We start from the raw sequence: 14,307 nt of genomic DNA, 5'->3' as shown, positions 1-14,307 counted from the left end.
CTCCAGGGATGTCCTAGAAAGGGGCTGTAGTGCTGCAGCTGTCCACTTTCGAGTGGAGCCTGCATATCGTGCAGAATCATCTGTGAAGCAGGCCCTAGTCTTCTCTTCCTCTGTCCACTGATCATAGGGAGCTCCCCATGAGGCCATCGGTGCAGGCTGGGGGAGGGAAGGCAGGGTGGCAGGAGTGGAGACCACGGGCATTTGAGCCACTTCCTCATGTAACTCACTTGTGCCTTCAGGACCTGCTCGAGCCCGATCACGTATATCCCACTTCCATTTGACGATGGAACGCTGCTGTGCACGACCCATTTTAAGGCTAGATGGGTCAGAAAACACCCAGTTTATGACAGGCAGTTCAGGCTGCATGTTGAATTGACGACCCATAGTCAAACATTCAGTTTCCACCAGAGCTCTGTAACAGGCCAAGAGCTGTCTCTCAAAAGGAGAGTAGTTATCTGCAGAAGGTGGCGGGGCCTTGCTCCAAAATCCTAGAGGCCTCTGCTGTGATTCAGCTATGGGGGCCTGCCAAAGGCTCCAAACAGCATTCCTATCTGCCACTGACACCTCAAGCACCATTGGATCTGCTGGGTCATATGGCCCAAGTGGCAGAGCAGCTTGCACAGCAACCTGGACCTGTTGCAGAGCCTTCTCCTGTGGTGGACCTCACTCAAAACTGGCAGCCTTTCAGGTCACCTGATAAATGGGCCAGAGTAATACACCCAGATGAGGAATGTGTCGCCTCCAAAATCCAAATAGGCCAACTAGGCATTGCGCCTCTTTCTTGATTGTAGCAGGGGCCAAATGCAGCAACTTATCCTTCACCTTAGAAGGAATATCTTGACAGGCCGCACACCACTGAACCCCTAGACATTTTACTGTGGTAGAAGGTCCGTGAATTTTAGTCACATTTATTTTCCATCCCCTGGCACACAAATTCTCACCAATAAGTTCAGTGTGTTTGCTACTTCTTGCTCACTGGATCCAATCAACGTAATGTCATCAATATAATGGAGCAGTGTGATATAATGTGGAAGGGAAAAGCGATCAAGGTCTCTCTGAATAAGATTATGACACAAAGCCAGAGAGTTGATAACCCCTGATGTATGACAGCAAAGGTATATTGCTGGCCTTGCCAGCTGAAGGCAAATTGCTTCTGGTGGGCCTTATGGACAGGAATGGAGAAAAAGGCATTTGCCAAATCAACGGCTGCATATCAGGTACCAGGAGATGTGTTAATTTGCTCAAGCAATGAAACTACATCTGGTACAGCAGCTGCAACTGGAGTGACCACTTGCTTACGTTTACGATGATCCACTGTCATTCTCCAAGATCCATCTGTCTTCTGCACAGGCCAAATAGGAGAGTTGAACGGGGATGTGGTGGGAATCACCACCTCTGCGTCTTTCAAGTCCTTGATGGTGGCACTAATCTCTGCAATCCCTCCAGGGATGGGATATTGTTTTTGATTTGCTATTTTTCTAGGTAGAGGCAGCTCTAATAGCTTCCCTTTGGCCTTTCTCACCATAATAGTACTTACCTTACCAGTCAGAGAGCCAGTGTGGTGATTCTGCCAGCTGCTAAGTATGGCAAGTATGCTAAGCATAATGTCTGTGCAAATTATGCATTCTGGCACTGAGGAAATGACCACAGGATGAGTCCAGGGATCCCTGGACCCACTGTGAGTCAGACCTGAGCTAAAACTCCATTAATTACCTGACCTCCATTAGCCCCTACTTTAACTGCAGACCCACAATGATGTTTCGGGACCCCTGGAATCAATGCCAGCTCAGAGCCAGTGTCTGGTAGTCCCTGAAAGATCAGTTACCCTGGTAAGAGCCCGGAGGTCTCTCTATGGAAGGGTGGGAGAAAGATTAACAGCATAAATTGTCAGTAGTGTAGTGGGGTCCTTCCTCAAGTGGACACGGCCTCTCATTCAAGGGGTTCTGGGTCTGTCAACTGGCTCAAGTCTGGAAATTGACTGAGGGGCCGTGATTCTCTCTCTCTTTTTTTTTTGTTTTTTTGTTTTTTTGAGACTGAGTCTCACTGTATATCCCAGACTGGAGTGCAGTGGTGCAATCTCGGCTCATTGCAACCTCCGCCTCCCGGGTTCAACTGATTCTCATGCCTCGGCCTCCCAAGTAGCTGGGATTACAGGTGCCCACCACCATGCCCAGCTAATTTTTGTATTTTTTTGTAGAGATAGAGTCTCACTATGTTACCCAGGCTGGTCTCAAACTCCTGGCCTCAGGCGATCCTCCTGTCTCAGCCTCCCAAAGTGCTGTGATTACAGGCGTGAGCCACAGCACCCAGCCTGATTCTGTTTTTATAATTCAAATTAGTCTTTTGTCGACTCGATCTGGAAGTTTTCTGCTTATACAAATTAAATAAATCTCCATTCTCAGGACCGTGGTTCCCTTCCCGTCTTGATGCTGCCCACTCCACACGGCCTTCTCTCTCAGGCGGGCAGCTCCAGCCCGTGTCCTCCCTGCTGAGTGGTCCCCGCAGAAAAAGAGAGACTCATTCCCAGGAGTTCTAGCAAAAGTTCCTGTGCGAAGCAGAAGTTATTCTGCCTGGAATTTCTCTTTTGGTTTGCCTTTTGTTCTCTCCTTTTCCACCAACTTCTAGCTAGTAGACAGCCTCCTTCCTTCTACCAAGGTAGGCTACACTTCCATAAGTAACTTTGGAATTGGCTGTGTGACTTTAAGCAAGTAATTTAACCTCTCTGAGCCTGAATCATTTTCCACATGATGGGGCTCTCATACCTTATAGACAAGGATGTTGGGAGACTCAATGAAATAATGAGTGCAAGGCTGGGGACAGTAGCTCACACCTGTAATGCCAGCACTTTGGGAGGCCAAGGCAGGTGGATGACCTGAGGCAGGATTTCGAGACCAGCCTGGCCAACATGGAGAAACCCTGTCTCTACTAAAAATACAAAAAAATTAGCTGGGTGTGGTGGAGCACACTTGTAGTCCCAGCTACTCGCTTGAACCCAGGAGGCAGAGGTTGCAGTGAGCTGAGATCATGCCACTGCACTCCAGCCTGGGCAACAGAGCAAGACTCTGTGTCAAAAAAAAAAAATTAACCTCTCTGAGCCTGTTTCATTTTCCACGTAATGGGGCTCCTCACACCTTATAGACAAGGGTGTTGTGAGACTTAGTGAAACAGTAAGTGTGAGGCTGGGCACGGTAGCTCATGCCTGTAATCCCAGCACTTTGGGAAGCCAAGACAGGAGGTTTGATTGAGGCCAGGAGTTTGAGACCAGACTGGGCAACATAGTGAGACCCCGTCTCTACAAAAATAAAAATAAAAATTAGCTGGGCATTGTGGCACACACCTGTAGTCCAGCTATTTGGGAAGCTGGGGTGGGAGGATTGCTTGAGCCCAGGAGTTCAAGGCTGCAGTGAGCTATGATCATGCCACTGCACTCCAGCCTGGGTGACAGGGCAAGACCATATATTTTTTTTTTACTTTATTTATTTATTTAATTTTATTTTATTTTTTGGAGGGGACAGAGCCTCGATCCGTCACCCAGGCTGGAATGCAGAGGCGTGATCTCGGCTCACTGCAACCTCCACCTCCCGGGTTTGGGGATTCTCTTGCCTCAGCCCCCTGAGTAGTTGGAATTACAGGCGTCTGCCACCACACCAAGCTAATTTTTGTATTTTTAGTAGAGATGGGGTCTTACCATGTCTGCCAGGCTGGTCTCGAACTCCTGACCTCAGCTGATCTGCCCACCTCAGCCTCCCAAAGTGCTGGGATTACAGGTGTGAGCACCACATCTGGACTGAATTTTTTTTTTCTTTTTGCTTTTCTTTTCTTTTTTTTTTTTTTTTTTTTTTTTTTTTTGAGACAGAGTATCCCCTTGTCACCCAGGCTGCAGTGCAATGGCACGATCTTGGCTCACTGCAACCTCTGCCTCCCGGGTTCAAGTAATTCTCCTGCCTCAGCCTCCCGAGTAGCTGGGATTACAGGCGCCCACCGCCACATGCAGCTGATTTTTTTATTTTTAGTAGAGATAGGGTTTCACCATGTTGGCCAGGCTGGTCTCGAATTCCTGACCTCAGGTGATACACCTGCCTTGGCCTCCCAAAGTGCTGAGATGACAGGCATGAGCCACCACGCCCGGCCTGAATATTTTTTTTTTAATTAGAATCCCTGGGCCCCCGGGAATTACATCAGCAGCCCAAGATGCCCTGATAGTGGTTGGAATGTGATGGAAATAAGAGTATCTATGGTTATCATTTAGGAATATTTTTCTACAAGTGACAGAAAATCTGGCTGAAATTGGCCTGGGCACCGAGAGGGGCCTTTGATTGCTTCATCAAAGAGAAATGGCTCCTGGTGGGCCAGGCACGGTGGCTCTCACCTGCAATCCCAGCACCTTGGGAGGCCGAGACGGGCGGATCACGAGCTCAAGAATTCAAGACCAGCCTGGCCAATATGCTGAAACCCCATCTCTACTAAAAAAAAAAATTACAAAAATTAGCCGAGCGTGGTGGCGCACCCCTGTAGTCCCAGCTACTCAGGAGGCTGAGGCAGGAGAATCGCTTGGACCTGGGAGGCGGAGGTTGCCATGAGCCAAGGGCACGCCACTGACACCAGCCTGGGCAACAAGAGTGAAACTCCATCTCAAAAAAATAAAAAATAAAAATAACTTAAAAAAAAAGATTCTGAAGTCAGATAAATTTGGGAAATACCAGATTAGGCAAAGAGAAATAAAGACATACATCACAGGATTCCTCAACACTGTTGACTCTGCGAGGGAGTATTATGCCCAGGTGCAGTGGCTCATACCTGTAATCCCAGCACTTTGGGAGGCTGAGGCAGGAAGATTGCTTGAGCCCAGGCATTAAAGACCAGCCTGGGCAACATAGCAAGACCCCATCTGTATAAAAAATTTAAAAATAAAGAAACAAAGAATGCTGCTTTTCTCAAACTCTTCTGACCCTGCAGCCTTTCTTGAAAAGCTTCTCACGGGACTCATGGGCCACACAATGCATTTTGGGAAAAATTGCCCTCAACACCACAGTGAGCCAGAGCTACTGAAGTCACTGTGGCCACCTTGTTGGCAGCTGCTCTCCTCACCATGTCAGAGCCCCAGCTGCCATCCTCTGCCTTCCTTTGCCTGAGAGCTTGCCCTGGCCACTGGAGCCCACTATGCCCATGTGAGTGGCAGGCCAGAAGTTTGAAGAATGAACATCCCCCACCCAACCCCCGGAGCAGCCCTCAACTAGTGACTTCTGGGAAAGGAAGTATAAATACCCCAGCTCCCTCCTCCAAGCAGGAGGACTCCACACCAGCCCCCAGTGGTCCCTGCAGCCCTGGGCTCTAGTTGCCCACAGTAACATCTAGCTTTATAATGCACTCTTTGTTGGTGGCCTTCTATTTCCTGTTTCAGTTCCCCACCCCCTACCAGTGTTTTCTGGGATCACCTCCCAAATAAACCACTTGCACTAGGACCCTCATCTCAAGGTCTGCTTCTGGGAGACTCAACAAATCAAGATAGCTGTTACCGCCTAATAGTTTTTACCAGCATATAGATGCCTCCCCAAAGCAATTCCAGAAAAACGCTTTCTCTCTCATCACTAAAGCTACATTTTCTATATAACACCAGAGTTAAAGAAAAATCTATATCTGGGCTGCGCACAATGGCTCACACCTGTAATCCCAGCACTTTGGGAAACTGAGGCAAGAGGATCACCTAGCCCAAGAGTTCGAGACCAGCCTGTGCAACATAGTGAGCACCCATCTCTATTAAAAACATTTAAAATTATCCAAGTTTGGTGGTGCTTGCCTCTAGTCCCAGCTACTCAGGAGGCTGAGGTGGGAAGATCACTTGAGCTCAGGAGTTCAAGGCTGCAGGAAGCTATGATCTTGCCACTGCACTCCAGCCTGGGTGACAGAGGGAGACCCTGTCTCAAAAAAAAAAGAAGGAAAGGAAGGAAGGAAGGAAGGAAGGAAGGAAGGAAGGAAGGAAGGAAGGAAGGAAAAGGAGGGAGGGAGGGAGGAAGGGAGGGAGAAAGAGAGAAGAAAGGGAGAAAAAAAGGGAGAAAGGGAGAAAGGGAAAGGAAAAGGGAAGGGAAGGGAGATCTCTTTCTGCTGTCCAGCTTCCATCTGTAGGGAATCTCCCCACTGACCATCCCAATGTGCCAAGAAATCCCAGCCCCAGCCCCAGAGATCTCATTGCAGTGGCTGCTCTGTTTGTCCCGCGTGGTTCATTGGCTGATGAAAGCCACATCCCCTGGCTGGGTCCAAGAAACACAGTTGGGAAGCCGCTTAGCACCTCGAAGAAGGCCCCTACACCCCTCCACCAAGGCAACAACCAGAGTCACGTGGGGCCTCCCCGTGTGGCACAGGCCACCATGCTCCCATGACTCCACTTCCCAAACATCTCCTGATTCTACCACTCCTCTCCATGGCCCCTGCCCCTTCGTTAGCTAGCCCACCACCTTGTCTCACTCAGATTATTCCAGCATGGATTATTCCACAGTCTCCCTGACTGTAGTCTAACCGCCCTTGCCATCCATCCTCCACATGAACCAAGCCAGGAATATTTACTAGACCCAAATCTCATGTTATCCTCTGCTCCAAAGCCTCCAGGGCAGCTCATGGGTCTCGGGATAGAGTTTGGTTTTTGTTTTTTGGTTTTCTTTTGAGACAGAGTCACTCTTTCACCCAGGCTTGGGTGCAATGGCACAATCATAGCTCACTGCAGCCTTCAACTCTCAGGCTCAAGAGATCCTCCTGCCTCAGTTTCCCAAAGTGGTGAGATTACAGGCATGAGCCAGTGCCTGGACTAATTTTTTTTTTTTTTTGAGTCTCACTGTGTCACCCAGGCTGGAGTGCAGTGGTGCAATCTCAGGTTCCTCCACCTTCCAGGTTCAAGCGATCCTCCTACCTCAGCCTCCCAAGTAGCTGGGACTACAGGCCCGTGAAACCATGTCCGGTTACTTTTTGTATTTTTAGTAGAGACGGGGTTTCACAGAAAACTGTTTGTACAGAAAATACAAACAATTAAGTGGGCATGATGTTGCATGCCTGTAGCCCCCGCTACTTGGGCTGAGGTGGAAGGATCGCTTGAGCCTGAGAGGTGGAGGTTGTAGTGAGCCGAGATTGTGCCACTGCACTCCAGCCTGGGCCACAGAATGAGACCCTGTCTGAAAATAATAATAATAATAATAATAATAATAATAATAATGTGACTGGGCATGGTGGCTTCAGACGGCCAACAGGCCAGGCTGGTCTTGAACTCCTGACCTCAGGTGATCCCCCTGCCTCAGCCTCCCAAAGTGCTGAGATTACAGGTGTGAGTCACTGTGCCTGGCCTAACTTTTTTATTTATTTTTTAAAGAGACAGGGTCTTGCTATGTTGCCCAGGCTGGTCTGGAACTTGTAGCCTCAAGCCATCCTCCCACCTTGGCCTCCACACCTGGCCACAGGATAAAGTTTTTAGGCCTGCTCAGTCCCATATTAATCCACTCTCACCTCTCCATGCTTTCTCAAACCCCATAACATGGGAACTTCTCTCAATTCCTCAAACACACTGCAGGGCCTTTGCGTATGGACTTCCTAAGGCCTGGAATGCCATATGCAATGTATCTGCTTGGCACAAACCAGCTAGTGATGCCTGGCCTACTGTTCACTGTCTCCTAAAGCTGTTTATGCCCCACCCTTCCACCCCAATTCATTCCCTCCTTGGGCCTTGATCTCACTTGGTTATTATGAAATCATTCAGATCTGCAAACACTTAAAGAAAACTGTGTCTTGGCCAGGCAAGGTGGCTCACGCCTGTAATCCCAGCACTTTGGGAGGCCAAGCTGGGCAGATCATGAGGGCAGGAGTTTGAGACCAGCCTGGCCAATATGGTGAAACCCCGTCTCTACTACAAATACAAAAATTAGCCGGGTGTGGTGGCGGGCACCTGTAATCCCAGCTACTCGAGAGGCTGAGGCAGGAGAATCACTTGAACTCAGGAAGCAGAGATTGCAGTGAGCCGAGACCATGCTACTGCATTCCAGCCTGCGCAACAGAGAGAGACTCTATTTCAAAAAAAAAAAGAGAGAGAGAGAGAAGACTGTGTCTGGCCAGGCACAGTCTGAAATCCTGGCAATTTTGGAGGCCAAGGCAGGTGGATTGCTTGAGCTCAGGAGTTCAAGACCAGCCTGGGCAATACGGTGAGACTCCGCTTCTACAGAAAATACAAACAATTAAGTGGGCATGATGGTGCATGCCTGTAGTTCCCGCTACTTGGGCCGAGGTGGAAGGATTGCTTGAGCCTGAGAGGTAGAGGTTGCAGTGAGCCAAGATTGTGCCACTGCACTCCAGCCTGGGCCACAGAATGAGATCCTGTCTCAAAATAATAATAATAATAATGCAACTGGGCACAGTGGCTTATGCCTGTATTCCCAGCACTTTGGAAGGCTGAAGCCAGCAGATCACTGGAGGCCAGGAGTTCGAGACCGGCATGGCCAACATGGCAAAACCTCATCTCTACTAAAAATGCAAAAATTAACCTGGCATGTTAGTGCACACCTGTGATCGCAGCTACTCGGGAGGCAGAGGCATGAGAATCGTTTGAACCCAGGAGACAGAGCTTGCAGTGAGCCAAGATCGTGCCACTGCACTCCAGCCTGGACGACAGAGTGAGACTGTCTCAAAAAAAAAAAGAATAGGACATTGTGCACATCTCACTGAAGCCTTCCTCGAACTCCTCCCCAGTCTCCTGTCTCCGCCTCCACCCAGGGTGACCACTGTCCTGAATTTGGAATTCCTCACTCCTACACCTGTCTTGATACTTTTTTCTTTTTTTGAGAGAGTTTCGCTCTTGTTGCCCAGGCTGGAGTGCAATGGCACCATCTCAGCTCAATGCAACCTCCGCCTCCCGGGTTCAAGCAATTCTCCTGCCTTGGCCTCCTGAGTAGCTGGGATTACAGACATGCACCACCATTCCTGGCTAATTTTGTATTTTTAGTAGAGATGGGGTTTCTCCATGTTGGTCAGGCTGGTCTCGAACTCCCAATCCTAGGTGATCCACCTGCCTCGGCCTCCCAAAGTGCTAGGATTACAGGCGTGAGCCACTGCACCTGGCGCTATCTTGATACTTTTACATAGATGCACATCCCTGAACAATATACAGCATTTGTACATAGGTTTGTTTTTTTTGTTTGGTTTTGTTTTGAGACAGGTCTATGTTGCCCAGGTTGCACTGCAGTGGCGTAATCATATACATGGTTGTGTGTGTGTGTGTGTGTGTACATATGTATATACATATATACACACACACGTGTATATATACATATATACACACACACGTGTATATATACATATATACACATATATACACATATATATGTATATATACACATCTGTGTATATATACATATATACACATATATACACATATATATGTATATATACACATGTGTGTATACATGTATATATACACATATGTATATATACACATGTGTGTATACATGTATATATACACATATGTATATATACACACGTGTGTATGTATGCATATATACACACACATATGTGTATGCATATATACACATATACATGTGTGTGTATATATGCATATATACACATATATATACAACCCACCTCAGCCTCCCAAAGTGCTGGGATTACAGGCATGAGCCACCATGCCCGGCCACACTGCAACTTCTCTGTCTGCACTTAAGTGGTGGGTGTCTAAGCTGTCTCCAGCTGCAGTCATTACAATGCTGCCCTGCCGGAGACTGCTTGTACCTGCCACTTTGGCCCATGTGCTGGAGTTGGTCAAGGTTTATAACCAGGAATTTTTTTTTTTTTTTGAGATGGAGTCTCACCCTGTTGCCCAGGCTGGAGTGCAGTGGTGCAAACTTGGCTTACTGCAACCTCTGCCTCCTGGGTTCAACCCTATATATATATAGGATTTCACTATGTTGCCCAGACTGGTCTTGAACTTCTGGACTCAAATGATCCTCTCACCTTGGCCTCTCAAAGTGCTGGGATTACAGGCATGAGCCACCACGCCCTGCCCCATGTAGGTGTTTTTAACTTTACATGCATGACTTGCTTTGGGTGTTTTGTTTGCTGTGTGTGACATCACCACAATCTGTTGGTGATATCCATCAGTGGTGATGGGCCTGGCTGCAGTTCGTTCATTTTTTTTTTTTTTTTTTTTTTTTGAGACAGAGTCTCTATCACCCAGGCTGGAGTGCAGTGGCACAATCTCAGCTCACTGCAACCTTCGCCTCCCAGGTTTAAGCGATTCTTCTGCCTCAGTCACCCAAGTAGCTAGGATTACAGGCGTGCACCATCACGTCCAGCTAATTTTTGTAATTTTAGTAGAGACGGGGTTTCGCCATGTTAGCCAGGCTGGTCTCGAACTCCTGACCTCAGGTGATCCGCCCGCCTCGGCCTCCCAAATCGCTGGGATTACAGGCGTGAACCACTGTGCCTGGCCCGCAGTTCTCTCATTTTATCAGCTGCTGAGCAGCTGTCATCTGACTGCACTGCGATTTCTTTTTTTTTCTTTTTTTTTTTTTTTTTGAGATGGAGTTTCCCTCTTGACACCAGGCTGGAGTGCAAAGGCACAATCTTGGCTCACTACAACCTCCGCCTCCCAGGTTCAAGCAATTCTCCTGCCTCAGCCTTCCGAGTACCTGGGACTACAGGCTGTCGCCACCATGCCCAGCTAATTTTTGTATTTTTAGTAGAGACTGGGTTTCACTATGTTGGCCAGGCTGGTCTTGAACTCCTGACCTCAGGTGATCCACCCACCTTGGCCTCCCAAAGTTCTAGGATTACAGGCGTGAGCCACCATGCCTGGCCACACTGTGACTTCTCTGTCTGCTCTTAAGTGGTGGGTGTCTAAGCTGTCTCCAGCTGCAGTCATTACAATGCTGCCCTGCCGGAGACTGCTTGTACCTGCCACTTTGGCCCACGTGCTGGAGTTGGCAAAGGTTTATAACCAGGAATTGTTTTTTTTTTTGAGAGAGTCTCGCCCTGTCGCCCAGGCTGGAGTGCAGTGGTGCAATCTTGGCTCACTGCAACCTCCGCCTCCTGGGTTCAAGCGATTCTCCTGCCTCAGCCTCCCGAGTAGCTGGGATTACAGGCACTTGCCACCAAGCCCAGCTAATTTTTGTATTTTTAGTAGAGTCAGGGTTTCACCATGTTGGCCAAACTCCTGACCTCAGGTGATCTGCCCACTTGGCCTCCCAAAGTGCTGGGATTACAGGCGTGAACCACTGAGCCTGGCCTGGAGTTGGTGAAGGTTTATACCCAGGAGTTTGTTAGGTAAAGGGAGACACACAGCTTCAGCTTCACCAGATGTTGCTAGATTGGTTACACTAATAGCCCTTGTTGGTCAACTGTTCTTCATCTATCAGCCCAGGCACAAAGGTGCCTCTGCTCATGTCTATTTCTTCCAAAGAAAAGGATTTAACTCCACATGTTGATGTCCAGACTGTCCAATCCCCTTCCCAGACTCTCCCACCATCTTCTCTACCTGGGCCTCTTCTGAGCTTCCCCATTCAGGGCAGTCAGCACTTTATACAATAATCAGAATGAGGACGGGCATGGTGGCTTACGCCTGCAATCTCAACACTTTGAGCGGTCGACGTGGGCAGATCACTTTAGGTCAGGAGTTTGAGACCAGCCTGGCCAACATGGTGAAGCCCTGTCTCTACTAAAAATACAAAGATTAACCGGGTGTGGTGGTGGGCGCCTATAATCCCAGCTACTTGGGAGGCTGAGGCAGAAGAATTACTTGAACCCAGGAGACAGAGGTTGCAGTGAGCCGAGATCGTGCCACTGCACTCCAAACTGGGCGACAAAGCGAGACTCCATCTCAACAACAACAACAAAAAGATTGTTTCTGGCCGGGCACGGCGGCTCACACCTGGAATCCCAGCCCTTTTGGAGGCCAAGGCAAGCAGACTGCTTGAGCTCAGGAGTTCGAGACCAGCCTGGGCAACATGGTGAGACTCCGCCTCTACAGAAAATACAATTAGGTGGGCATGGTGGTGCATGCCTGTAGTCCCCGCTGCTTGGGCTGAGGTGGAAGGATCACTTGAGCCTGAGAGGCGGAAGTTGCTGTGAGCCGAGATTGTGCCACTGCACTTCAGCCTGGGCCACAGAATGAGACTCTGTCTCAAAATAATAATAATAATATTAATAATTCCAGGTACTTGGGAGGCTGAGGCAGGAGAATCATTTGAACCCAGGAGACGGAGGTTGCAGTGAGCCGAGATCGCGTCACTGCACTCCAGCCTGGGCGACAAGAGCAAAACTCCGTCTCAAGAAAATCATCATCATCATCATCAGAATGAGGAGGCTGCCAGTCAGAGCAGCAGTGACCCGATGGGACCGACAGCCACAGATCTAATCCCCTCTTCAGTTGTGTGCCCTTGAGCAAGTCATTTCACCTCTCTGAGCCTGTGTTTCCTCTCCTGCATAATGGGGACACTAAATTGTAACTGACAATAGAGGGGTTATGACGACTGCATGTAATGAGCATGGCAATGCAATGGGCGCTCCCTGGGGAATCACTGTCACACGCATGCACCACTGCACCTGGCTGACCTGGAACAGAGCCGCTGTTATTACCTTTGGAGTCCACAGAGAACCACCACCAACTTTTCATCACAAAACAACTTTGGCCGTAGTGACAGATACCCCAAGTAAAGCTGGTTGAAGAAAAACTGCCATTTATTGGCCCACGCAACGCTTCAGGTATGTCCAGATCCAGGAGTCTTTTTTTTTTTAGACAGAGTCTTGCTCTGTCACTCAGGCTGGAGTGCAGTGGCATGATCTTGGCTCACTGCAACCTCCACTTCCCAGGTTCAAGCAATTCTCCTTCCTCAGCCTCCTGAGTAGCTGGGATTACAGGCGCATGCCATCACACCTGGCTAATTTTTGTAATTTTAGTAAAGACAAGGTTCACCATGTTGTCCAGGCTGGTCTTGAGCTCCTGACCTCAGGTGATCCACCTGCCTCGGCCTCCCAAATGCTGAGATTACGGGCGGAAGCCACCACACCCAGACCAGTTCCAGGAATTCTAATGACACCATTAGAAAGCTGGCTCTGTCCCTCTCTGGGCCACTCTCTCCTCCACGTTGGCTTCATTCCTAGGCAGGCTCTCCAAGTGGTGGCTCCAGGCCTGCATCCGTCCAGCTTAATCACTGCCCTGAACAGATGGAGCTTCTCCTGCCCAGCACTTCCCGCCTGGATCCCAGGGCTGCTCCTCACTGGCCCAGGCCGGGTGACATGCCCATACCTGAGCCAATTGTGATGGGCAGGGAAAGGATGGTGACCTTGGCCCAGGTCTGGGTCATGTGTTCAACAATCTCCAGGCCAGATGAGATCATTCACCTTAAATCCCAGGGAGACACTGAGTGCAGTGGCTCATGCCTGTGATCCTAGCACTTTGGGAGGCCAAGGCAGGAGGATCACTTGAGCTCAGGAGTTCAAGACCAGCCTGGGCAACACAGTGAGACCACCATCTCTACAAAAAATAAAACATTAGCCGGGCATGGTGGCGTGTGTCTGTAGTCTCAGCTACTCAGGAAGCTGAGCTGAGAGGGTCACTTGACCCCAGGAGTTCAAGGCTGCACTGAGGCATGATTGCACTACCGCATTCCAGCTGGGCGACAGAGTGAGACCTCATTTCCAAAAAAGAAAAAACAGGCTGGGCGCGGTGGCTCACACCTGTAATCCCAGCGCTTTGGGAGGTCGAGGCAGGTGGGATCACCTGAGGTCAGGAGTTTGAGACCAGCCCGGCCAACATGGTGAAACCCATCTCTACTAAAAATACAAAAATTAGCCAGGTGTGGTAGTGGGGGCCTGTAATCCCAGCTACTCAGGAGGCTGAGGCAGGAGAATTGTTTGAACTCAGGAGGCAGAGGTTGCAGTGAGCCAAGATCGCGCCACTGCACTCCAGCCTGGGTGACAGAGGGAGATCCCATCTCAAAAAAAAAAAAAAAAGGAAAAAGAAAAAACAAACACACAATCTCTAAAACTACATGGAATGAGATTGGGAAAGGAGTGAATCGCAGAGGAAAGCCAAGGTGAAATTCCCAAAATAAGGGGAAATGGATCCTGGCCAAGTAAAGGCAATAGATGCTCACCATGCCCTTGCTCCTCAGGATGAGGTTCACAGAACAGCAACGTCAGAATCACACAGGAGCGGCTCAGAAATGCAAAGTCTCAGGCCACGTCCTAGGCGAACTGAGTCAGAACACGCCCCACAGCAAAGTCTGCCGGTGAGTCACCTACCCATCAAAGTCTCAAAAGTGCTGTGCTGCATATTAACTT

Source organism: Nomascus leucogenys, chromosome 2 (genome assembly GCF_006542625.1).
Source record: "Nomascus leucogenys isolate Asia chromosome 2, Asia_NLE_v1, whole genome shotgun sequence".
Classification (NCBI taxonomy): Eukaryota; Metazoa; Chordata; class Mammalia; order Primates; family Hylobatidae; genus Nomascus; species Nomascus leucogenys.
The sequence above is the reverse complement of the archived record's forward strand: the minus strand, read 5'-3'. Positions refer to the sequence as shown.